The sequence below is a fragment of the Danio aesculapii genome, chromosome 20, assembly GCF_903798145.1.
Source record: "Danio aesculapii chromosome 20, fDanAes4.1, whole genome shotgun sequence".
Lineage (NCBI taxonomy): Eukaryota > Metazoa > Chordata > Actinopteri > Cypriniformes > Danionidae > Danio > Danio aesculapii.
Window position 1 is genome coordinate 42048975 of NC_079454.1, and position 25353 is coordinate 42074327.

A 25353-nucleotide genomic window follows, 5' to 3' on the forward strand; every position below is an offset into this window, starting at 1 on the left:
ATTCATTTCTGTCGGACATTAGCTGAGCTGGACATGAAAACTCACCGACAGTGTTTCAGTCCGTATTCCCCCTCTTTTCGCTCGGTATTTCAGTTTGTGTTTTCCCTTGTCAATGTTAAGTCAACATGTTTACGTCAGTGTTTTTTCCCCTGTCAGTTTTCTGTTTCAGAAAGCATCGCCTGTCAGTTGCAGTTCAGACAGGCTTTCTGCTTTTATCAGTGTTACTGACTCTATTTCTGTAAGGGTTTGCAGTCCATGGTCGCTGTTTCCCCCCGTTTTCCATTCAGATGTGATTTTTGAACATTTTCTTTATTCAATAATAAATATAACTACTAACAAATACATTAAAACAAACCAACAGGCAATTTTAACAATGCTAAAGAGAAAGAGAGAAATAAATGGAGTGAATTAATAAAATAGTAATAATAAATCAGTAAATTAATTAAAAGAATAAATACAGAGATAAATGAATTAATTAAAATAATACCATTGATAAGTTAGTAAATTAAAATATATAAATATGAATAAAATTGTCAGTTTTAGCATGAATTTCATTTGGTACCTCCACATTGTATTGACTGTATTTTATCATGCATCCAGTTTATGAACATTTTAAATAGGAAATAACAATTTTCACAAATTCAGTAAGCATTTACAATTTTTTTTATGCCAATGTTTCACGTAACAGTGCTTGCATTTAAAAAAAAAAAAAAGCAGTTCTCTTCTTTTTGTGGTATTGCCTCTATTTCAGTCTGTATTTCCTAGATTTTAAATATTTTAGACTGTATTTTAGCCAGTACTTTAAGTCTTTTCTGGCAGTATTTTAGTCAGTAATGTAGTATAAGTATTGTTTTCTATATTTCAGTACTACCTGTTTTCAGGGTTACAATGCTCTAAAGCATACACAACTTAAATGGAATAATCACTCTTCCTTTTTCACTTATGATAGTGTAGTTGGTGTTTCCCATGTTTGTTTCTTTTTCCATCAGTCAGTATAGTTTGTCAATAATTGTGTTTTACTTTCATTTATGCTGTTGTTGTGTTTGTTTGCCTTTTTTACATTGCCAGGACATTTTTTGTTTACGGATAAACTGTGTAAATTATATAGTGATGGTGCATGAGACATCATCATATTACTGAAATGTTGTTATTAAAGACAATAGTAAGCCAAACTCTTTATATTGTTGAGCTTAAGAAGACTCCTTCTGTTACAAGGGCACAGTTGCTTTTATTTATATATATTGTTTTGACTAATAATAACCAATGTGAAAGCATCCCAATGGCCCATTTTGTCCCCCCAGCCACATGCATTATTATACTGTTAAACGTGTATTCGATTTTTCTTTTGTCTTTTTTTATGTCTTCATCTCATTTTTCACTATGTTTCAAACTTTGGAAATGCATTATAATATACACAAATATAATAAGTTGACTGATTTAGCAAAAATGGTGTTGGTTTTAAAACTATAGATGTAGATCCCTTTGATCAGTTGGGATCAGCTCTAAATATTGGTTAAAATGACTTAATATGTACTGTAAGCTTGTAAAGGATAAGCAAGGCCATTATTTTTTGTTTCTATCAAGATTGGTGCTTTTAGAGTGTCAATCCAGCCTGTTAATCCCTCAGTATGAGTTAAATGACGTGTAGACTTTGCATCGGCTTGATTAAATTAAATTTGCTATTGATTGACTCTGATGCTCACTGTGAAACCGGCTAGAGTAAAGATGCAGATGGAAACTGACAGCATAGTAAAGCTTTAAATTAAAATCGCCTTTCACTTGTATTGACCTTCTGTCCATCCTTTTTTATGAGGTTGCTGGAATTCCTCCTAGTTTGTTACATGGTGTGTGTCTGTTTCAGTTATTTGCATAAGAAAATGGTGTCTATGTCCATGTCGTGTCCTTTGGATTTGCATTGTGTCACTTTGTAATATCACCCTATGTTTTGGGTTTTTATTTTTCTCCCTTGCATAGTGAGCATGTCTTTGCTTGTATTAAAATCAACAATTAGGTTATAAAAAAAAAAGGTTTTTGTATTGAAGTTTGCATAATCCCCCCCCCCAACCCACCAAAAAGTCTGTCCCCATCACACATATTTATGGTCCGTGTAAGTTACTGAAAAAAGTAACAATAGATTATAAATGACTAATTACTACTTGAAAATAGTCATCTGATTACATAACTGATTAAACTACTTTCAAGTTACTTTGAAACCCTATAAGAGCCTAAAAAAGCTATACAAAGTCCAAATTTTAATAGTTAGTAGTCATGGGCCGGTATAAGATTCTGACGGTATGATAACCTTGGATAAAAATATCACGATTTCACAGTAACACGGTATTGTGTTTACTTCTCTAAAATAAGTCCTTTTTTTAAAAAGTCTGATGGCATATTTGGTTATCTTACTTTTCTTTGTATATAAATTAAGCCACTGCTCTGTTCAGGTCTATAGCATGCTGGATGTTGGCGTACAAGCCACTTGTTTTTCAGATGTTTGCTGAATTGTGGGCTGACCAGTAGGTTTTGATTTTGGAGGGTCCTTTTGTTCGAGGTACTGTTGCCCTAAAAAAAAAAAACCTAAATTAAAGAGTCGTAAAAACAATAACAGAATTTTTTTGCAGTTTTAAAACCTTGACTTTTCCAAACAGCGGTAAACCTTGAAACTGGTTATCGTCCCATGTCCTATACACTGTAAAGCCCAACAGTCAACTTTATCAAATAGAATGAGTGTAGTTAACTCTGTAGTTAACAAATTTACTGAAAGTTAATTCTACTCATTTGGAAAGAGTTTTGAACTCAGTGTTGAAGGTAATGACTTCATTACTTCAACTTAAATGGAGTAAGTTCACAATAGAGTTGTTTCAATCAGTTTCCTCAAACGGTTTGAATTGCCTTAACTTAGGTTTTACAGTACTCAATTGGTTTGAGTTCTTTTCATTTATTGGCTTTTATTGTGCTCAAATTGCTTTGTTTACTCAAATGGATTAAGTTCACAGTACTCATTGGGATTTTGAACTTAAATGGTTTGTTGCAATTGGTTTCCTCAAAAGGTTTGAGTTACCTTAACTTTTTGGGTTTTACAGTGTAGTAAGTAACAATTATATTGACCTTAGTAACGGTAATCAGATTACAATAATTTTAAAATGCTTTGATACCTTGGTGTTTCCCAAAAATGTAATTGTAATACAGTAACGTGTTATAATGTGTTTTGGCCTGCTATGATAAAGCATTTTTGTTGTGCAATATATTGTCCCAGAAATTGTTGCGATAACCAATATTATTGTCATTTTGAGACCATTTTATGCCACCGATTATAGAAAGATTATACAACAGCATTAACAACATACTTTATATGCCAATTTGCACATAACAGCTGCACATTTAACGTTGTAATAAAGTAATATACCTGTACATACACTTGTCAATTTGTATATTTGCATTCACTACTTACTTCTCTTTTAAAAATATATTTATTATCTGTTTTTTTTTTTGTAATTCTGTAGCACTGTAGAAGCTCTGTCATGAAAACAAATTCCTGGTATGTGTGAACGTACCTGGCAATAAAGCTCTTTCTGATTCTGATAATACCTTATATAGCCATAAACACTTTCAAGAGACTAATGCTTTTCATTCTTAATGCTCTTTAGATTCTGTAATTTGTTGTCAAAAATTACAGAAATGTCCTATTATATATCCTAATAAGTGTCCTATTAATTAAATGTCCAATTGTTAACTTTGACATCGATAAGGAAAAATGTAAAAGTCCTTATAAAACATCTTTAATGTTAATTGTGAATTTTGTAAATATATATTGGAACACTAAAATTCTTGAGATTGTGTATAATTGTTGCATAAGTCTCTATTGATTATTGTGACAGACCTAAATGTGTTATTATACCCGCTTTGTTTATGGCTATCAGTGGAAAGCCTTTTGGTAACATGTTTTCTTCTCAGAGTTGGATAAGTTTTAATGCCTCGATTAAACCGTTAAAGAGTTAAGCACATTAGTGCATCCGGAAGCCTGTTCCTCTACAAGTGCACTGGTGTTCCTGTGGATCAGACAAGCCCCTCATCTCTCCTGCTTAATGCAGTGGCTCAGCATGAGAACGGTGATAATTCACCTCTGAATAGCGGGATTTCATCCATTGATCGCTGACATGAGGGAAACAAACAGTCACAGCTGGACCCTTTGGGGTCTCACTTGTCAGACGCGACTGTGGGCACTCTGTCTCGCCCCGCCAGACACTCTGACCTTTTAGGAGCAGAATTGCCTTTAGAAAATAAATTGATCTCAAGGTTATGATGCAAAAAAAATGGTTCTGTGGAATTTTATTTTCTGCTACTTTAACCCAAAGCTGGAAACGGAAACATCTAACATGGATATGCCACTGTGACATTTACAGGGCTGTTCTGGTTTTTTACTCTCTGCATGGGTTTTTGATTTTTTTTGTTGTTTTATAAAAGGAATAAATTGTACTGATCACCAGTCCATAAACTTTTGAATGAAATAAAATTATTTTTATAAATGTATGTACTCTTTAAGCTAAACAGATTATTTCTTTAAATTGGAAAAATGTGTGTACACCAAAAATAGGATGTTGGCAGAAAGATATGGTTACAAACATGACAATGGAAAAGATCACTTTTATTAAGAAATAAATACAAGATGCTTGAAGGAATTTAGGCAGTTTTCAAATTGTTCCTAAAATATGGTGGAGTTGGAAATGTGTTGATTATTGAATGAGAAGAGAGGTCATAAATATTGATGTAAAATACTGAGAAGTTGTTTAACTTCTATATTATCTGAGTGTAAAGTAAAATGCAAAAAAGATATTTAAAAAATGTCTGAAAAATAAAATTATTCATTACATAGTATTAAACATATTTTTAAATATATTTTTATTTATGTAAATGTATTATGAATGAACATGATGGATAAATGTTTTAAATATGTCATTACTTAAATTGTGGCAGTGATTTATTATTTTTTCATTAAGTTTTTAAAAAATATATTTAAAAGCCATTTTAGTTATGTATTTTTCATAGTTGATAAACTGTAAAAAAAAAAAGGCTACACTTTTGAATTGTATTATGGGATCTTAAACTCTGCTCTGATAACTTTTCATGTTGACATTTTAACTTGATAATTGTGGATTGTATTTACAGTTTTAATCTATATATGTATCTGGGTTGGTCATTCACATAATGGTGCAGATTTTATTTTATAGATCAATTTTTTTTGAGTGTACAGTATGTTGATTCATAGCTTTACACATGCTTTATGATGTTTATTCATGTTAAATGATTGCTATAATTAGTACTGAGTAAAGTGAACGAGATGGCCATTCTTCTTCGATTGACCAGTATTATCAGTTGAACTGATATAATCAGCAAAATTTGAAATAATTAGCTTAATATTAAAGTAATAAAGCACAAATCTTGCTCTACAGTAGTTTAGTTCACACATCAGCATAAAACAGCACAGACAAAAAAAAAGACATAGATTTTAAAAGTCCATATAAAATTGAAAAGTCAATAAAGTAAACCCAGCCGAGTCCAAACAGCTGACGTGTTTACCTGAAATAGTTTACCAAAGGGTTGTGCATGAGACTTAGAATAGAAATGCTAAATAAACATCACTTTTTTCAGTCAACAACATCCACCCTTTAAAATGGCCTGAAGCTGAAAATTGCTGTTTCGTTGTAAGTTTGCAAAGCTCCAAACATACCTTTCCCCCATGTATTTTTAAATTTTTTTTAACTTCTATATTATCTGAGTGTAAAGTAAAATGCAATAAAGATGTTTATAAAATGTCTGGAAAAACAAAATTATTCATTACTTTATTCATTACGTAGTATTAAACTTATATTTAAACTATATTTTTAGTTATGTAAATTGATTATGAATGAACAAATTGATGGATAAATGTTTTACATATGTTCTAATATAAATGGTAATAGTGATTTTTCTTTTAATATCAATTTTTTTATTACTTAAAAGCCATTTTATTTATGTATTTTGCATAGTTGGCAAACTAAAAATCTACACTTTTGAATTGCATGATGAGATCTTATTGTCTTCTCTAACCTTTCATGTTGAAATTTTAACTTGGTAATTGTATATTTTATTCACAGTTTTAATCTATATATTTATCTGGTTTGGTCATTCACATAATGGTGCAGATTTCATTTTATAGATCAATTTCTTAGTGTACAGTATGTCAGTTTATAGCTTTACACATGCGTTAAGATGTTTATTCATGTCAATTGATAGTTATAATTAGTAATGAGTAAAGTGGAAAAGACGATCGTTCTTGTGCAGTTGACCAGTGCTATCAGTATAATAATTTGCGTCATATTAAAAGTAACAAAGCACAAATCTTGCTGTACCGTTTTTGGTTTAGTTCACATATCAGCAGAAAACAGCACGGACAAGAAAAACACATATAGATTTAAAAAAATCCATATTTGTCAGTAAAACTAAAAAGTCAATATAGTAAACCCAGTCGAGTCCAAACAGCTGATGTGTTTAACTTAAATAGTTTACCAACGTTTTGTGCGCGAGACGTAGAATAGTCCTAATGTGCTATTGGAGAAACACTAAATAAACATCAGTGTTTCAGTCAACAACATCCACCCTTTAAAATGGCCTGAAGCTGAAAACTGCAGTTTGCAAAGCTCCATACATGCCTTTCCCCATGTATTTGTTCGTTTTTTTTTTTTTTAAGCTGTGGTTAACAAATACAATCTGTTTGCATTTAAGGTGGCCAGTATTCCTTACTCACAATTCACAGAAGTACCTTTGTTTATGACCTCTCACCTCTACCTGAAATGCTCTACTGCCGCAGGAACTGCTCGCAGGCCACATCACACACCCATCTGGGCTCTGAGCTCCTCTCATTCATTATAAATGTCGGAGATCTCCACTCGCTCAGACCTCATTCCTCTCACCATTAATTATGCACAATTCAAGCTAATAAAAGAAATTAATTCTCATTGAGATGTTCATAGGTTATCAGTGTGGGGAGCAACATAGTAAAAAAAGAAACTTTAATTTTTTTAAGGTGAAATGGGAGCCAAGATTCTTAACAGAAGAGTGAAAAGTTCATATAGAGGCCAGGGTATGGTACAGAATCTTAAAAGTGCATATAGTTAAAGTTTTACTGTATTTTGCTTGTGGACAAAAGGCATTTATATGCAGTTACCAGATTATGCAATATGCATCTTAGGTTGAGTCTTCCACCTAAGGGGATACATTTCAATGACAACATGTTTGACTGCTTTGGCAATAGGATGAGGATATGCGATAGCAATACATCAGTTTATTTGTTGCATGTCACATTATCTGCAGTAAAATGACCCTGACAAAAAGTTGGTGAAGGATTTACTTTGAGTCTGAGATAATTTTCTCTCAAACGATGCTAGCTACACTGTAAAAAATAAATCCGTAAAATCTACGGTAAAAAAAGTAATTTTTCATTTTTACAGTAAACTACTGTATTTCATAAAATTTATAGATGTAATATGTCTGTATTATGAATTACCAACATCTACACATCTTTTGTTACACAGACACATTAACACAGCCATATGCAGGTGGTGATGAGAAAGTTACATAATGAACCAATGCTCATCACAATCAACTTTTCCCACAAGCAGAAAAGTGTACCAGTGTAACGAAGGTGCTCAGTGTCATTCACACAGCTACTAAACACCAGTTTGGTAACACGCATAAAAGTTATGAAATAAACATTGTTTATCAACATTAGATGTAACATAAATCTCTAATGTACAAAACTGATGGGGAAACAACTAAAAAGAACCATAGTAATGTCAACAAAAAGCATAAAAAGGGATGTGCCATGCAGGGACTTCTGGGGAAGTCAATTTACGGTTGTTCGTCGTATATATTAAGGAAACGTACTGTTAACCAGGTTACGGATTTTTACTGTAGCATTTTTACAGTTTTTTTACTGTTGAAATCAAGGCCATTTTTTTACAGTGTAATTTTGCAAATTATTACAAAGTAATGGCTAGTAATCACTTTGAAGTAGAGACCCGCAGGACCCATCGTATTGAGTGCTGCGCATAACAAGATGTAATGGTTGAATGCAGGTGTGTACAGTAAGCTGTATGTGCAGATTCTGGGAGAATATAATAATTCACTGGACTCCCGCAAAATAGAAATATCTTAAAATTAATTTACTCAAAATAAATGCTCTGTTATTTATCTACTTTACATAAGCAACAAGAATAAAATAAAATTCCAAAAACAATTTAGAGGTGTTTTATTATTATTATTATTATTATTATTATTTTTATTTATTTATTATTATTATTATTATTATTATTATTTTAAATTTAGGGTGACCTTTTTTTTTGTTAATTCAGTTTTAGCTAAATATTGAAAATTGGAGAACTAAGGATAACATTTGTTCAATCTTTGGACAAAAAAGGGAAATTTTCCCACTAGTTTGACCACTTGAGAAATTAGTGTTTATTATTATTGTAATTGTAAGTGTCTGTATCTTTCAAAGTTGTTTAGAATCGGATGTTTAGAGCTGGTGTGACACAGCACAGAAAAACTTTGTAAAATCTCATTTATTACTTTACTTCAGTGGGTCTCAATTCTGGTCCTCAGAATTCCAGTGAACACACCTGATTCAGATCATCTACTCTTTAACAGAGAGATCCATGAACTGATCTTTGTGTGTCAAATAAGAGAGACATACAAAACATTTGCAGGACGGGGAGGTCAGAGGAACAGAATTGAGAACCACTGCTTATTTTAAACATTTATAAAAAATTCTATATTGCTGGTGTTTTTTTCCTATAAGCGGATTCGAAGACCAGTTTTACGGCCCTTTGGCTATTTGGCCTTTATTTGCACCACGAGCAAAACACCTGAACACACTTTTTTTTTCTTGGTGCAAAGCTTACTACAGTCTCTTTTGTATGTCTGATGTCTCATTTTTTTTATTTCAAGGCTTTTATTCCAAGTTGGTTTGTTTTCTCTCTGTCATATAGTGGCTTTCCCCCCTGAAAGCTGAAGTGCTTGGATACTAAATAATTCAGTTGGCTTTCTTTCATTTGACTACTTGTGAATAAGGCATGGAAGTTGGAGGAAGAATCTGCTGATGGTGAGGAGAGCACGATCTTTGGGCCTTGCAAAACCTCTGTGTGATCAGACTAGGTTGTCTGGAGATGTGAACCTGTGACGGTCCTCAGATTATTTGGGTCAGTCTCACTTTTAGCCGGAAGCAGTCCGACTGACCTTAGGTCATGAGAAATGTAATGGATGCCTCCAAGCAATAGCTCCGCTGCTTCATGCATAGTTTGTGCCCAGCCAGTCTAGGCTTTTTCCATTTCATTTTTGATCTTTCAGTGCCTGGAAATATGTTCTCCAGTGGCCAGAAAACTGCATTCAGACATTTCAGGGTTGATTGTTGTTGAATTTATTTCTTGCTTTTGTTTCTACTAGCAAGGGGAAATTTTGAAAAATGCAACACAAACATGTTATCTCCAATTTACTTGAAATGTCACATCGGTTTTGTTGCAAGGATCACTCCAAAAATGACTTTGCTTCTTGTTTAAACCACTGTAAAATAACTTAAACAACACAACTCTTGAGGTTTTTTGAGACAATATAGTTGTTTTATGTTCAATCCACTTTACCTTTTCACACATGAGTTTTTAATACTCCACCTGACCCTCTTGCGTGAGGTTTTTTAAAAAAGATTTTGTGACCGTTACTTAGGGTGCTTTCACACTAGCACTTTTGGTCCTCACCCGGGTTCATTTGACATCAGAGTACAGTACATTTGACTAGTGTGAATGTTGTCTTCTGAACTCTGGTGCACACCCGTGAACCGTACCCGAGCCTGAAAGAGGTGGTCTGGGGTACGGTTCGTGCTAACTCTTGGACGTTTTGATAACAAAACCAAAAAGTTTCAGAAAAAGCGAAAGGAGGTAGTTGCTAAATCAGATATGGTTGAGGCCGGAAGTTAAAGAATTTTTTTTTTAAATTTCCTATTATTTGTATTTTGTTAACATCTACCCCCACCCCAACCCTAAATCCAACCGTCACAGTAATGTAAAAATAGTAGTTGTACTGAGTATTATTTATGTTATCTATTAAAATACCCTATAAATAGTATTTTTTATGTCTTCCCTTACCCTAACCCTAAACCCAACTGTCACAGTAGTGTAAAAAATATTAATTATTGTTATACAGTGTCATAAAAAATGCTACTATATTGATGTGCATATCGCACTTCCATCCGGCAGTATATCCTTTCTAGTCTCCATTTGGCGGTTTTCTTTTTGGCCGTCACCTAGCAACAGCTGTACACAAAACAGCAGCTTGATGGTGCAAGCATACCAGGGTTCAGAAGGGAAAAAAAAGACTATGAGAACGCAAACCAGCCGAGGGGGGTCTATCGAACTTTGGTTCAGACCAGGCAATCGAACCAAGTGTGAAAGCACCCTTAGAATCCATTGCGTTGCAAAGTTCCAATGGCGACGCATTGTTTATCATGTGACCCACCAGCCCCAATGATCTATGTATATATCGTATTTTGTTTCTTTTTGCCCTTTTTTGTAAATATTATAAAAATGTTCTAATTATATTGTGAAATTTTTGATACTTCGATTCCCAAGTATGTGATAGAACATATATTTTGTCTTAAACAGCTTGATAATGATTGTATTATTTGTTAAATGACAGGTAATTGGCGCAGCTGTTGTTGCTAGAAGGGATACAGCTGCAATTGGAAGTTAACGAGAAGTATTTATATTACTTCTTAAATTACACATTAATTGTATTTTATTAGTGTCAACCCCTACCTCAACCCTAAACCCAACCCTCACAGTATTGTAAAAAAATTATTTGTTGTACAATGTCACAAATTATGCTTTATTGACGTGAGTGTCCTTAGCTGTATCCCATCTAGACTTGACCCTCTTCTGCAACGCAGTGGATACTTCTCGTTAACGTCCGATCACAGCTGTATCCCTTTTAGCAACGATCACAGGAGAGATCCAAACTTGTGGATTTACAGTACTTCATGTTTATTCATAATTTTCTTCCGAAATACATGTAGGTAAGCAATTGTTTATCTGGGAGAGGAATAGAGAAAATATTCTAGTAACATTAACAGTGTGTACCTTACGTGAACAAAGCACATTATCTAATTCTATAAAAAAAAAATTGTATTGCCATCTCCATAGACATCCGTGTGTATTTTGCAAACATTAAATAATATGCTTTGCTTGTAGGTATGTGTATTTGAATGTCTGAAACCTAAAATAAATGTTACTTGTTTGAAAACAAGGATAAATTGGGATTTATGACAAGCTCTGCAATTCTGATGGCGCACACAGAGGTACAGAAAGCATTTTAGCAGTTGATGACTTGCGCTGTGAACGTTCCAATCACACTGGTGTGATTGTATGATTCAGGGACCAGTCAAGGCTGATCACACCAGTGTGATCGTACGCATGAAAGAGTAAAATTTATTAAGTTAACTTGATCAATTTGTGTTGGGACAACCTAAATGAATTATGTTGAACCCTGCATTTTTTACATTGACTTTTCATGATGTTTTCTATTGTGAATGAACAATCTTTTCTACACCAAGACAGATATTAGATTTATTCAAATGCACGAGGAATGGATAACGCAAGAGAGATTAGTTTTCAGGCAGCATTGGGACACTTGTGCTGCAATTGTGTTTGCTTGGTTTTGCAGTAATTGAATACTCTAAAATCAGAGTCCAGTGCTGATTAGAGAAGCAATAAACATCTGCCCAGACAAAGCTTGAATTGATCAGGAGACGTATGAGAGGATGCAACAATGAGTCAATAAGATCGACATTTACTCAACATGAAAATAATCAACAGTGTGTTTAGATGAGATTGTGTTTTGACAGGCTTTGCATGAAGAATCTGGCAATGCATGCTAAAAACACTTGCGGTGAACACATTCACTGTTGTTCAGATTAAGTTATAAATACAGTGGTCGGTTGAGCTGAATGTGTGTGTATTAACAGCTCTGCTAACATTTGGTTTGTGGTTTAGCAACTCTGGTTTATAAAGCTGGTTCATATGTATATTTATGTTGCAATTCGTTTGTGGGTTGGTAGGATAAGATTAGAAGCATCTTCTGTTAACAAGGGCAAGTTTATTTTAACAGGAAAATGCAATAAACTGTAATAATCTTGGAAAAAAAAGACTTTTAACATGAATTATAATATATCATTCAATCCTGTGATGGTGGGTTGTTATTTTGGAAATAGGGCATGATATTGGATAAATTAGACATTGTGATATTTAGTTTTTCTGTGATACATATTGTGATATACTGTATATAAAATTTCACCAGATGACTTCTATTGCTATTAGGAAGGATTTTTTTTTAATCAGATCGATTGGGATAATTCGGTAGGGAAATCAAGAATGCATAAAATACAAGAAACAAATTTCAAGCATAGATAAATACAAAAGGAGCAAAGACAAAAGTGAGATTAAAAAGTGTTTTATGTTTTTCAGGGCAGTTAAATACAGTAGTATTCAGGTACAGAGTTTGAATAATCAATTTAAAAATAACACTGCAGAAGTCTTAACTGTATTATTAATTCAATACAATTATGCTTTATTAAAGTTATAAAGGGTAAAATTTCTTGTGCCTGAATACGTTGGCCTTAAAAACATGTGCAAATGATAAGCTTTTACTCCATTATGTTTAAACTCTGCATTATACACAATTCTCATGTGTTTCAACTATAATCATTGACTCAACATTGCATATTGTGCAATGGGATTATTGCGGATGTGCACATTGCAATATCGATGCTGAAACGATATATTGTGCAGCCCTAGTAGGACATTTGTGCAAAATTACGTTTCTAAGCGATCTACTTATTTCCCACTGATCGTGTGTGCATCTGAATTGCAATGTTTAGAAAGAATGTGTTGGAATACAAAATACAATCTTTGGGAAAAAAATCCTATTCATTAAATAGAAATTTGTTTATTAATATATCTACTTACAGTTTTAAATGTATCATTGTCGAACAAAAATTGTAATTTCTTAAATTTCTTAGTGACACCAAACGTTTGAGTCGAGTTACATTTTAACCAATTAAATAAATGATTTATGTGCAAGCTGACATGTTTCTTTCTTTGAAAAAAAGAAGCAGTTCATGAGATTGAAAAACATTTATAGTGAAATCTATTAGAATTCGGGCTGCACGATATTGGAAAAGAATTGCAATATTTCATTTTTCTGCAGTCAAAATCAAAGATGACTCTGTTTGAAAATAATTAATGATTTAACTTTGATTAGGATGATTTTGTAGGCGAGTCTACATCTGCATACAATGTACAAAATAATACAAAATATATATGAAGAACAAAGATATTGAACTTCTGAACCTCAATAATATTAGACTCTACCGAAGTCTAATATTATTGAGGTACAGAAGTTCAATAATCAAGCGTAAATACCACTGTATAGTCTTCATTAAAATATTTTAACACAATTTTTGTTAAAGTGCCACTGCAAACTTTTTTTAATTTCTTGGTTTAAATTCACTTGAAATTGCTTGAAACATTGTGTGATCTCGACGCTAAAACGATATATTGTGCAGCCCTAATTGGAATGGAGTGAAAATATCTTTATGAATCAAGTCATGACATAAAAGCAATTATGCATATTTCTAAGAACCACTCAAGTAATACCACGCAATAGTGCTCTTTTCTTAAATATATGCACTTGATTGTGATTGCAAATGTCATGTGAAATTGATTTTATTTAACAGATCAGTAAGCAAAAAGTTAAAAAGTTCAGTAACAGTGCTGAAAATGGTTCCAAATTAAGCTAGATCAGAATATATTTTTGCACCTTGGAGCAACACTGATGTTTTGTCTCTGATTGAATCTGTTTAAGTGATTCATTTGAGTGAATGTTTCAATGAAAGATTCATAAAGACCACCATTTGCAAATGAATCTGCAGCTTTGATTTAGGGCTTTACCATATTGCCAAAAAAAATTGCGTTTTTTTTTTTTTTTTGCGATATTATAAATAAAATTTGACCACATGACTTTAGAAGATCTATTTGGAAAATCATTACTTCATTGATTAGGATAATTTTGGAGGGAAGTGAAATATAAATATGTATTTATGTAATTTATTATATACATATAATAAACAAATTACAGTCATAAATAAACACAATGGAGCAAATATTAAAGTGAATTAAACTGAGCTTTATGGTTTTCGGAAGAGAGTCTAACAGTATTCGGATACACAAATTAAATCAGACATCATATGAGTAATTTAATCAAATTAATCTTTATTTAGCTTCTTTATACACCAATAAAATGCTTTAAATGTTTTTAAAATGCTCGTATAGTCACAGACCCTAAGAACACATGCAGATGACAAACTTTCTCTTCATTATGGTTAAATTTTGCAGTGTCCCCACAAATCTCGTGTGGTTTCTGGTGACCTATAATCCCAACTCAACATTGCATGTCTATGTGATATCGATGCTTAAACGATATGTTGTGCAGCCTTACTTTGAATTATTTTTTAAGCAAACTGGTGGTATTGGTGTCATTTATTTATTTGTTCATTGTTTGACTGACCCACTTTCCTGACTTTTCAAACTAGAGGTGTGAAAACACCCTGCTGAGACAGAGGGGGTTTCAATGCCCTTTAAAAGAAACATTATCCCAGTGTAGAATACCTCAATACCTCAAAATATTGAGATTTTTTTTTTATAAATTTTTTTTTTACCAACATTGCATCCCCCAATTGTTAGCTGCAGGCCAAGTGTCCAATTTTTCTTCCTTTTTTGGCAATCATCAGTACCAGCAGCAACAGTTTCTTCAATATGTAGATGGTCTTTTGTATGCAAGCCAAGTTTTCCTTGTATTCCAGCAAGGATGGGTCAATACTAGACAATAACCTTCTGGTGCACCATACAACTCAACCTTCGCTTCCCCTCGATGATTTATAAGCATTTAAATTTAAAGCTTCTCAGAAGCATGTCAGCACTAATCCCATTTCCCCTTTTTGCTTCTTACAACAAATTTGAATAGGTTTTATGACTTGCACAATCCACTTTCATTGAACCATAAAAAATCAACCCAAGCCATAAAGTGCAGATCTATTAAGAAAGTGTTATTTGAAGCAATGACACACCGATTTGGTAAAAGTTCACTCTGGGATTTTTACTACAGCGTTCCGAGACGTTAATTTCATTTAAATATTTGCTCTCGGGGTGTTTTATTGCCCTCGAACAGCCTGTTAAGCAAATAATGGATGTCACTGCCTCATATTATGTATTGGAAGGGAGGGAAAAATCGATTATCCTTTCACAAAGTCTTCATTGCTTTGCCACGTCAGCTGAGGAGGGTTAAATCGTGTTGCTCCGTTTTCCATCACTAATAAAAAGGTCGTGTCAATATGTGTCTCTCTTGTCTTCGGGCTGTTGAGGAACGTCAAGCAAGTGTAGCATCTATTATTGTTGACACCCATGCATTTCTACGAAAATATGTGCCGTTTTAGTGGTTGACGTACAAATAAAGGGGGGAAGAAATCCATGAGGCAGGGCGCAGTCTGTCATGTGCTGGCTGTTGCTTGTGGTTTTTACGAAACTTTCTGAATGGCTGTTTTTTTTTTTCTCTCCCCATCCCTGAAGCCAAAAGGATAAATCAGAAAGATTGATTTTTTTTTTCCTTTACTGGATGTGAGAGGGTTTTCTTTTCGTGGGTCAGAGATCCTGAAAACTGACTGCTACAGGTCTAACTCCATTTTATGACAACACATCAGTGTTTAACTGTGGTGTAAATTCAAGGTTGAAAATGGTAGCTTTTGGTGCCTCTGGCTTATTCAGAAAATTGCAAGCACATTTTCCCTGGTTTAATTGAAGGAGGCTACGGCTTATGTAGAGAATTGCAATTGATCTAAACATAATACGCCTTTTTAATTCTTTTTTGAATGTGCTAAGGGGTGGCATGTTGACTCAGTGGTTAGCACGGTCCCCTCACAGCAAGAAGGTCGCTGGTTCGAGTACCGGGTGGGGCAGTCGGCATTTCTTTGGAGTTTGCATGTCCTCCCCTTGTTGGTGTGGATTTCCCCCACAGTCCAAAGACATATCCAAAGAATCTGAGAAACCAAATTGGCCGTATGACCATGTATGTGAATAAGAGAGTATGGGTGTTTCCCAGAACTGGGTTGTGGCTGGAGGGGCATCCTCTGCGTAAAACGTTACTGGAATAGTTGGCAGTTTATTCTGTTGTGGCGACCCATAATAAATAAGGGACTAAGCTGAAGGAAAATGAATGAATGAATGAATGAATGAATGAATGTGTTTAATAATGTAGAGTTGGACACGATATTGGTCACATGCACTACAGATCTGGCATGAACTAACGCGCGAATGAAACAAAGTGATCTTGCATGGCCACGACATATGGTGCATTAGCACGGAAAGACGGTCTAGCAAACAAAGACATGAACAGTAGGGGGCAGTCGTGTACTGTAACGCACTGTATTGAAGCCGGAGCATTCTTTACGCATCGTTATAACCTAAAACACTACTTCATATACATATAAATATATGGTAAACATATATTACAGTAAAAATCAGGGCCGGTGCTTTATTTGTTGGGGTGATGGTTTTGGTCTGTAGATTTCATGTCATTTTGAAATTTACTTTTAAATTAGGTTTACATGATTTCATGAATGCCTGGTAAATGCGCTGGCCACTTAATTTAATTACACTTGTATTTTTAATTACACATTATTTTTAATTACACAGTATGTATTTTTTTTTCATTAATTTTATTTATTTATTTACTTATTTATTTTATTATTATTATTATTATTATTATTATTATTATTATTATTTAATGTATTTAATTAATTATTATTTTTAGTTTTCATTATTTATTTATTTTTCATTATTTATTTTATTATTTTTAATGTATTTTATTTATTTATTATTTAAATTTTTCATTGTTTGTTTATTTTTCATTATTTATTTTCATTATTTATTTATTTATTTATTTTTTTTTTCATTATTATTTTATATATATATATATTTATTTGATATCTGTATATATTAATATTTATTTATTTAATTATGATTGATTATTTTTCAGTTTTTTTTCATTATTATTTTTTATTTATTTATTTACTTATTTACTTAATAGGTGGTCGTTTCATTGCCTGAAGTGTGAACTGATGAACAGATTTTGGTTGTTTTTGTCTTTGGATGTAAGGCAATTTTTTTTCACTTCTTTACAAAACCCTTTTTGCAGACAGATGAGCAAAACATTATTTTTTTAACAATAGTGTTTATTTGTAAAGATTTGAAATGTCTTTTATTTTTTTGGTCTTCTCATAATGATACAACACTATCATACTATGTATCTTCAGAAGAATTGGAAAATAGTGCAAAGATATGCACAGCCCACTTTTATGGTGCTTTTGCTTCTGTTTTGCAGCTTGAAAGCTTTCCACTTTCAGTTTTCATTCATTGTAATTGCATGAAAAAGAGCATCCAGCACATTATTTTGGTTTTACAGAAAAAAGAAAAGGTTTGGAACAACATTAGTGATGATACTCACTTTTTTTTCTCGTTTGAGTGAACCAGTCCTTATTTAAATATTGCTTCAAGCAATTATTCAAGACAAGCACACAGTAATAAACTGAGCAAAGACACCAATTACTTGCCTTATAACAAGGATGCAAATTAAATGGTTCACTTAATATTGGAATAAACATTCAGAGGTGTTTTAAATGACAGAATTGAATCTAATATAAAAGTACTGAAGTCTACACTGCGTGGTTCTTTATTCTCGAAGTTCTGTCACTTGGCTTTTCAGACCACTGATGTGCTACCACTAAAGTTACACTCACTGATGGCTGTACTTCTATTTCGATGCTTTGCAAAATATACATTCGGTTTTCTGTGACATAGTCCAGCAAATTCTGCTGATTTGTCATTAGGGTAATGTTGACTGACTGCTGAACATGGATGAAGTTCTGTTGAAACTGCAGAAATGACTCATAGTTTAGGAAGAACAAGTAAGAATCTGATAGAAACTAGGAATCGTTCAGTACTATTTTTCACTGTTACACTATCATTTTCCAGCAAAAATATGTGCAAAGAAGTTATGAATTTAAAGTTACATAAAAAAATTCTTATTTTGGCAGGATGAGTAAAAATATAAAAGCCTAGTCAACGGAATAACTTCCTGTTGCAGAATGAACTGTAATGATGTTTTATTTTTTATTCTTGTTTGTGTGATTTATATGTTATTTTAAGTTATGTTATGTTATATTTTAATGTAATGTAATTTAAATATATTGTTGTTGTTGCAAATAATAATGGAAGTTGCACTTTTTAAAATTTCAGCATTGTTGTTTGGTTTATGTTAGGTGAGAGAAACTGTTGCTTGAATTTAAAGATGCTTGAATTAAGATTATGAAATAAATGCATTTTATTTTATACCCTTTTATATTGTACTCTCTGTAGTGTGCATATTTATTATCATGATTAGGGATGCAACAATCTGATATTTGGATTTAGAGCTGCACAGTATTGGAAAAATCTGACATTGCATTACTCTGTTTTACTGCGATATATATTGCAAAATGAATATAATTTCACTGGATGATTTGAATAGCTCTATTTGGAAAGATTTTATAAGTTTAGATAATCTGGGTTGATCAAGTTTTATTTTAATGCGCTGCTTCGGTATAAATTACCACCAGAAAAGTAAATTTAAAAAAGTATTAAAAAAAAAAAAAGTAAATAAACATTGCTTTAGATTTTTTTCAGGAGTCTAACAGTGTTTGTGTACAGAAATTGAACAATCAAATGTAAAAAAAACATGGTCATCATTGAATAAATAATTTAAAAAAATGATGTTTAATATTATTTTATCATTTAATCTTTAATAAATAATCTAATTCTGCGATGTGTCTATTGGTGATGCACACATTGCGATATCGATGCTCAAACGATACATTGTTCAGCCCTACTTGGATTGGATATCGGGTATTGGCCAACTGGGACCAATCCAAATCTTATCTTGCGCATATGCCTTATTCTTTGGAATTTATTAGCCAACAAAAGCCATGAAGGTAGCCTATTAAGGCACTAGAAAGTTGTCATGTAGGCCTACTATATCCCAAATGTTCTGAAGATATTCGATATTAGAGATTTAAAAGAAAATGCCTTAATATTAAAAAGGAAAGCTGGACCACAAAAAAGCTGGACCACAAAAAAGCTGGACCACAACAGATCCCATCATTATCGTAACAAATACTTAAATAATGTAGCCCAGTTTACAGCAAGCATCACGTTTTAGTGTGATTGTGTCTTCTGTTATATAAAGTAAGTCTATTATTTTTACAAAAGAAGATATATTTTTGAGTTCATGATTATAGAAACTGTATTATGTTTAAAAAAAAAAAAACACTGTCGGCGCAATAGCCTAGTGGTTAGCGCGCCGACATATGGTGCAGTAGCACGTCAGGGTGTCCTGAGTTCGAATCCCGGCTTGAGGAAATTTCCCTATCCTACCCCCCTCTCTCTCTCTCTCTCTCTCTCTCTCTCTCTCTCTCTCTCTCTCTCTCTCTCTCTCTCTCTCTCTCTCTCTCTCTCTCCAACTTCGCTTCCTGTCTCAACAATGTCCTATCAAATAAAGGCAAAAAGGCCAAAAATAAATTAAAAAAAATAATAATAAAAAAAAACATCACAGTATCTGATCTGTATCGGTCGATTCTCAGAATGTTTGGTGATCGGATAGGTTCCAAAAAAAAAAATGGTATCGTGTAGGGCTGGGCGATATGATAAAAATGCAATCTCGATAATTACTTTCCATATTGAACGATTAGGCATGGGCCGGTATAAGAATCTGATGGTATGATAACCTTGGATAAACTTATCATGGTTTCGCTGTATTATGATTACTACTCTAAATTATTTTCTTTTAAACGTCTGGGTAAAAAAACAAAAGCTTTTTCCCCTTTTGAACACAGTATATTTTATTTTGAGACACATTTGTAATATTCTGGTACAGTAAACATGTCAGGCTAAATTAATTATTGACTTCTTCCGTCTTCATTTGTTTCAAAAACAGATTTTTTTTACAATTTAAAACGGCATCTTTTCTGTTGAAGATACTGTTGTCCTAAAAACAAACTAAAAGTAAATAAATCGTACACATACCATAGGAACAGTATTGCAGAAAAATTTGACGGTTTTAAAACCTTGACTTTTCAAGGTACCTTGAAAATGGTTATCGTCCCATGTCTATGAACGATAACGGTATATTTCGATAAAAGTTGTTATCGCTTCCAGATTTAAAAAAAGTACCCCAACAATGACTGAAGCCACAAAAATTAGAGGGTCTAATAATGGCATAAAATATTTTTGGATGACAAATTTTTGGTGGCTGAAAATTTGGTACATCTCTAACATCAACACACTTTTAGATTCCCATTGTTTCACATTTTTGCTGTGTGATTTGTTCTTAGATCAATATGGAGTAAAAAAAAGTCCAGACCTTATCATTGTTATTGACATACATTTTATTGCGATTCAATATAATATCATTTATCGGCCCAGCCCTATATAATTATGATACACAGTATGGAATATTGGCATATGTCTACGTGCCATGCATACAAAAGGCCTTCTACATACTGGAGAAACTTCTGCTAGCACTGGAAAACACTTTACACTTGGGATGCACTGACAAAAAAAATCTCAATGTACTTTTGAGAAACTTGGAGTAAGGTTATATTAAGCATTGCCAAAACTTTGAATCTTCAAACTTTTTCAATCTTTGAATTTTCAAAAGTTTGCACGCTCCCAAATCACTGTTGTCATTTAAACGAACTACAGAAATGCAAAAAAAAATAAATCTATTTCCTTTCCAATTTTGTTGCGTAAACTCAAGTGTAAACTGTCTGCATTTACACACCATGTTTGGACCAAGAAGTGCATGTTTTTTTCCCATTCGCCACACTCAAGTGAGTTCGAGAGCATCCCAAGACACCACGCTTCTTTTCAGACATAAATTTGTCCATTCATGCTACAATTTGAGAAAGCGCTATATTGGAACGCATTGAATGGCTTTGGTACCGGAGGAGGACGCACCTCATGTCGTGCCGCTGGCCGGCTGCCACAGTTCCACTCTCATTCGGAGAGCCACGCAAATGGCTGTAACTTAACTCTGCCTCCCTGTTTTCAGCTGTGGGACCGGGTTGTCTCTGGAGAGTGCTTTTTGGCAGGGGATCAATGGCTCTGTATGCTTGAGAAGGAGATAGAGAGGCTGTGTGGTAGCGTGGGCCAGGCTAGCCGACCGTAGCTCCTCTGCCAGAAAGACACATGTCCCTGTCCACCCACTTGAGCCGCACCTGTTCTCCGGCATGCTGTCTACAGGTGCTTCTCGTGTGATCGGGTGTGAGCCGTTGCTGTTTAACTTCTGAATTTGAGTTATTTTCTTTCATGGTGTCTTGTTCGGGAGTTTTGCTTATGCACACAGTTATGCATACAGCGGGTCATTAACCTGTGGAGCTTCACTTGGCAGTCAGGGATTGGCTCTCGCATGCTGATAGTGTGCTGCTGCTGTGTCATGTGGAGGAGTAGCATGGAGGATATGCAAACTTGGCATGCCAGAAAAGATTGTGAGAGTCATTCTTGGTTATGTTAATTTAACTGAAGCAAAAATATTCTGAGATGAAGCATAGACTGATCCATTCTTTCTTTCTTTTTGAGATTTTGTCAAGATATTCAGCAGAAATTATTTGGCGTGTAAAAAAAAAAAAAAAACATTACATGACACGACAATATTTTACTGGATATTTTTCAAGATACTAGTATTCAGCTTGAAGTGACATTTAAAGAATTAATTAGGCAAATTAAGCATGTTTGGGTGATAAGGCAAGTCATTTTATAACATAGTTTTTTTTTTCCTGTACACAAAAGGGAAAGCAAGTTGCTGAAGGGGGTTAATAATATTGACCTGAATATGTTTTTTTAAATTAAAATTTTATTTTATTCGAGTGGAAATAAAATAATTTTTTTTTTCTTCTGGAGAAAGTCTTATTTAAAGGAAATACTGTGGGAAAATATTTCCTAGAAGAAGAAAAGAAAAAGAAATCATAGGAGGGCTAAGAATTTTGACTTCAACTGTGTGTGTGTGTGTGTGTGTGTATGTGTATATATAGTACATATTAGTGGTGGGCTGTTATCGGCGTTAACGTGCTGTGTTAACGCTAGACTCTTATCGCACGATAAAAAAAATATCGTCATTAATCTATTCTCAAAGTTGGGTTGGGAGCTGGGTCTATTCTACCCAACTATGATGACTTTCACCTTGATATTTTAGCGCGGATGTATACCTGACCGGTGAGCCGTCTGACAAAAAAGTGCCCTTCTGAATCAAATCAGCAGAATGTCTGACTTTAGCTGCAGTTCGGCAGTTTCACTTTAACTCAAGAACATTTCATTCATGCCGTTGTGACAAACTGGGGTATTAGACGCAAATAAGGAGCAAGGACTGGTGAGGGTGTTGTAGAATGTAACAACGCTCGCCAAACGGAAAGCAAAAAAACTTCCGCATTTCGCGGTGTGTGTGTGTGAGCGTGCGTGTTTGTGTGTGTGTGTGTTTTGTGTGTGGTCCTTTACTGACAGCCGCTGTGGATCTTGTCGGAAATATGGCGAAAGGTCCTACATGACGGTAATATTTTGATTGCAGTGTTTACTTCAGTAATGCCACTTATATGCATACTCCATGTCTTAATTCCATTTCTGTTTAGTCCAATTATGACTTTATTCACATTAAGGTAATCAAAAATCTCTGTTTTCATGGTAGACTCTTATAGTATTCATATAGTACTCACTCTTGGTAGTATTCATATAAAAATTGTATTAAAGTATTGTTGCCCATGTAAACATACTCAATGTTTGACACACCGTCAGGGCTCTGTGAACTTGGCATTGAGAAGCAGCATTTTCTGTACGTACATCATAAGCAAGTATGAAATCGCTGTTTGGAGCTTATGTAGGCCTACAGTTCATAATTCATCTTTCATGAATAAACAGTTAGTAAACACAAGTACATCTTATTGAACATAATATATATATATATATATATATAATATAGTAATTTTTCCAATGGAGGTACATGGCTTGCGCATATTGGGAGCGCACCCTGAATCATGTGACAAGAACTGACAATCAGCTTCATACTTCATATGGAATAGGCATGGGACGATAAATGTTTTCAAGGTATACCGCGCTTTGGAAAAGTCAAGGTTTTAAAACCGCCCAAATTTTCTGCTTTACTGTTCCTAAGGCATGTGTAAGAGTTTTTGTTTGATTTTTACGACAACAGTATCTCCAGCAGAAAAGATATCCAAACATGCCATTTTAAATAGTATAGAAATCAGTGTTTTTGAAACAAATGAAGGCAGCAGAAGAATTATTTATTTGAGTTATTTAGCCTGACATGTTTACTGCTCCAAAATATTATGTTTCTTAAAATAAAATATTTTGTGTTAGAAGGGGAAAAAGGTTTTTTACCCAGATATTTAAAAACGTATATATTTTAGAGCAGTAATCACAATACCCTAAAGCCAAGATATTTTTTATCCTAGGTTGTGATACTTCTTATATCAGCCCATGCCTAGTATGAAAAATGCACATTTTGTTGAACTAATTATTTCTGCACTACATTACATTACGTGTGCATTAGTGTGTCTATATTTTCTGCTAAATATTTCTATTTATGCATTTAGTTAGGTAGTTTACATTTTTTTTAAATGAATCTGTCATGAAAATATGTTGGAATGCTTTGAATTACCTTCGAAAATGATTGGCCACAGATGGTATTTCCTGTGGCATAAACAGGACATTTTCTTATTAGGATACTTGTTCCTGCCGCTTGCAGAAGCACTACTGTATACTGTCCATAAAATGTGATTTTAATTTATTGGCTTGTTTTTTTTTTACATTTATTTTATATCATCTAATAAAAGAGTAAACAAATATTATAAAGCATTTTTGGTTTCGGTTTTTGGCCAAGTTCATCCTGAAGTTTCAGTTTTGGCCCAGATTTTTCATTTCATGTGCATCTTTAAAAATAAGCGATTACAACTACTATGTGATTAAGTATTCACATGTTAAGATTTAATTGAGTAGAGATGCTGATTTAAAAACAATTAAATGCAATTTAAATATTGATGTAATTTTTATTTAAGAGTCCATTATCAAATAGTTAGATATTTTAATTTATTGAATTCATTAAGCTTAATTGTCTGGTACAGTGTCAACTTTTTGTTATTTTATAACACTTCTAGGATTTCAGTACAAATATACTGTATTTATTTTTCCTTAGTGTCTTGTATGAATGGTCGGCTTCGGCTCTATTGAATTTTTTAATGTCATCTTTTGGATGCTTGTCATGTTGAATGACCTAAACTTCTTCTGAGGATTGGTTGCCAGACAGATGCATTATAGATCACAGACCGATTCAGTTCTGCTGTAAAATCTCCTGACTCTCCTGATTCTCTTGATGTGACTTTGATATTCTTGGGACTACAATAACCTTTCATTCCCAGAGCGTTCTGTAGGTCTTGGCTTAAATAAAGTATGACTACTATGTTGTTTGGAGGGAGTGATATTCTCTTAGTGTTTGTAGACTGTATACTGATCAAACAGATTATATTCAATCCAAGAATTCTCTGCTGATTCTTTGCGTTTATAAAGCGATGATTGATTAAAAATTAGACTGTTATTTAAAAGGTTACAGTTCATGCAAGGAAGTTTATAAGCTCTGCAATGATAAAGTTAAGCAAATCTGCTTTCTAAATCTGGGTTTGAACTTCTCATGCTCAAGTGTATTGATGTGAGACTTACTGAATGTTTGACAGATGTATAAAGCTTGTTTTATCCAGGGATGTGCAAACTTATTATTGTAAATAAAATAGCCAGTATGTGGCTTAATCAGTTTGAACTTCATTAAAACTAATAATAATAATATATGTTTTTCGATTTTACAGATACCTGTAAATATAGGATTTTGTGGGAAAGAAATAATTTTTTTTTGTGACTAAATTGCTTGATTGTAGTGACTTTTGCAAAACTTGTGGCATGTTTTGCTGCATTTCTTTTATTTTTTTGCTGACAAAATATATATAATTGTACACATATTAATGCTTTATTATGCTTTTGACCTCGAGAATGACTGATTTCTGTAATTTATGTAAAAGAAACACAGAGAAACAGAGCAAAACTCGACTTTATCTCTAAAGCTGCTGTA

The 25353-nt window shown here is 33.4% G+C and overlaps 1 protein-coding gene across 1 annotated transcript in view; it reads left to right on the forward strand.

The window, feature by feature from the left end:
- The window catches only part of man1a1 (mannosidase, alpha, class 1A, member 1), a 113246-nt gene that overhangs the window by 1027 nt on the left and 86866 nt on the right, over window positions 1-25353 (forward strand).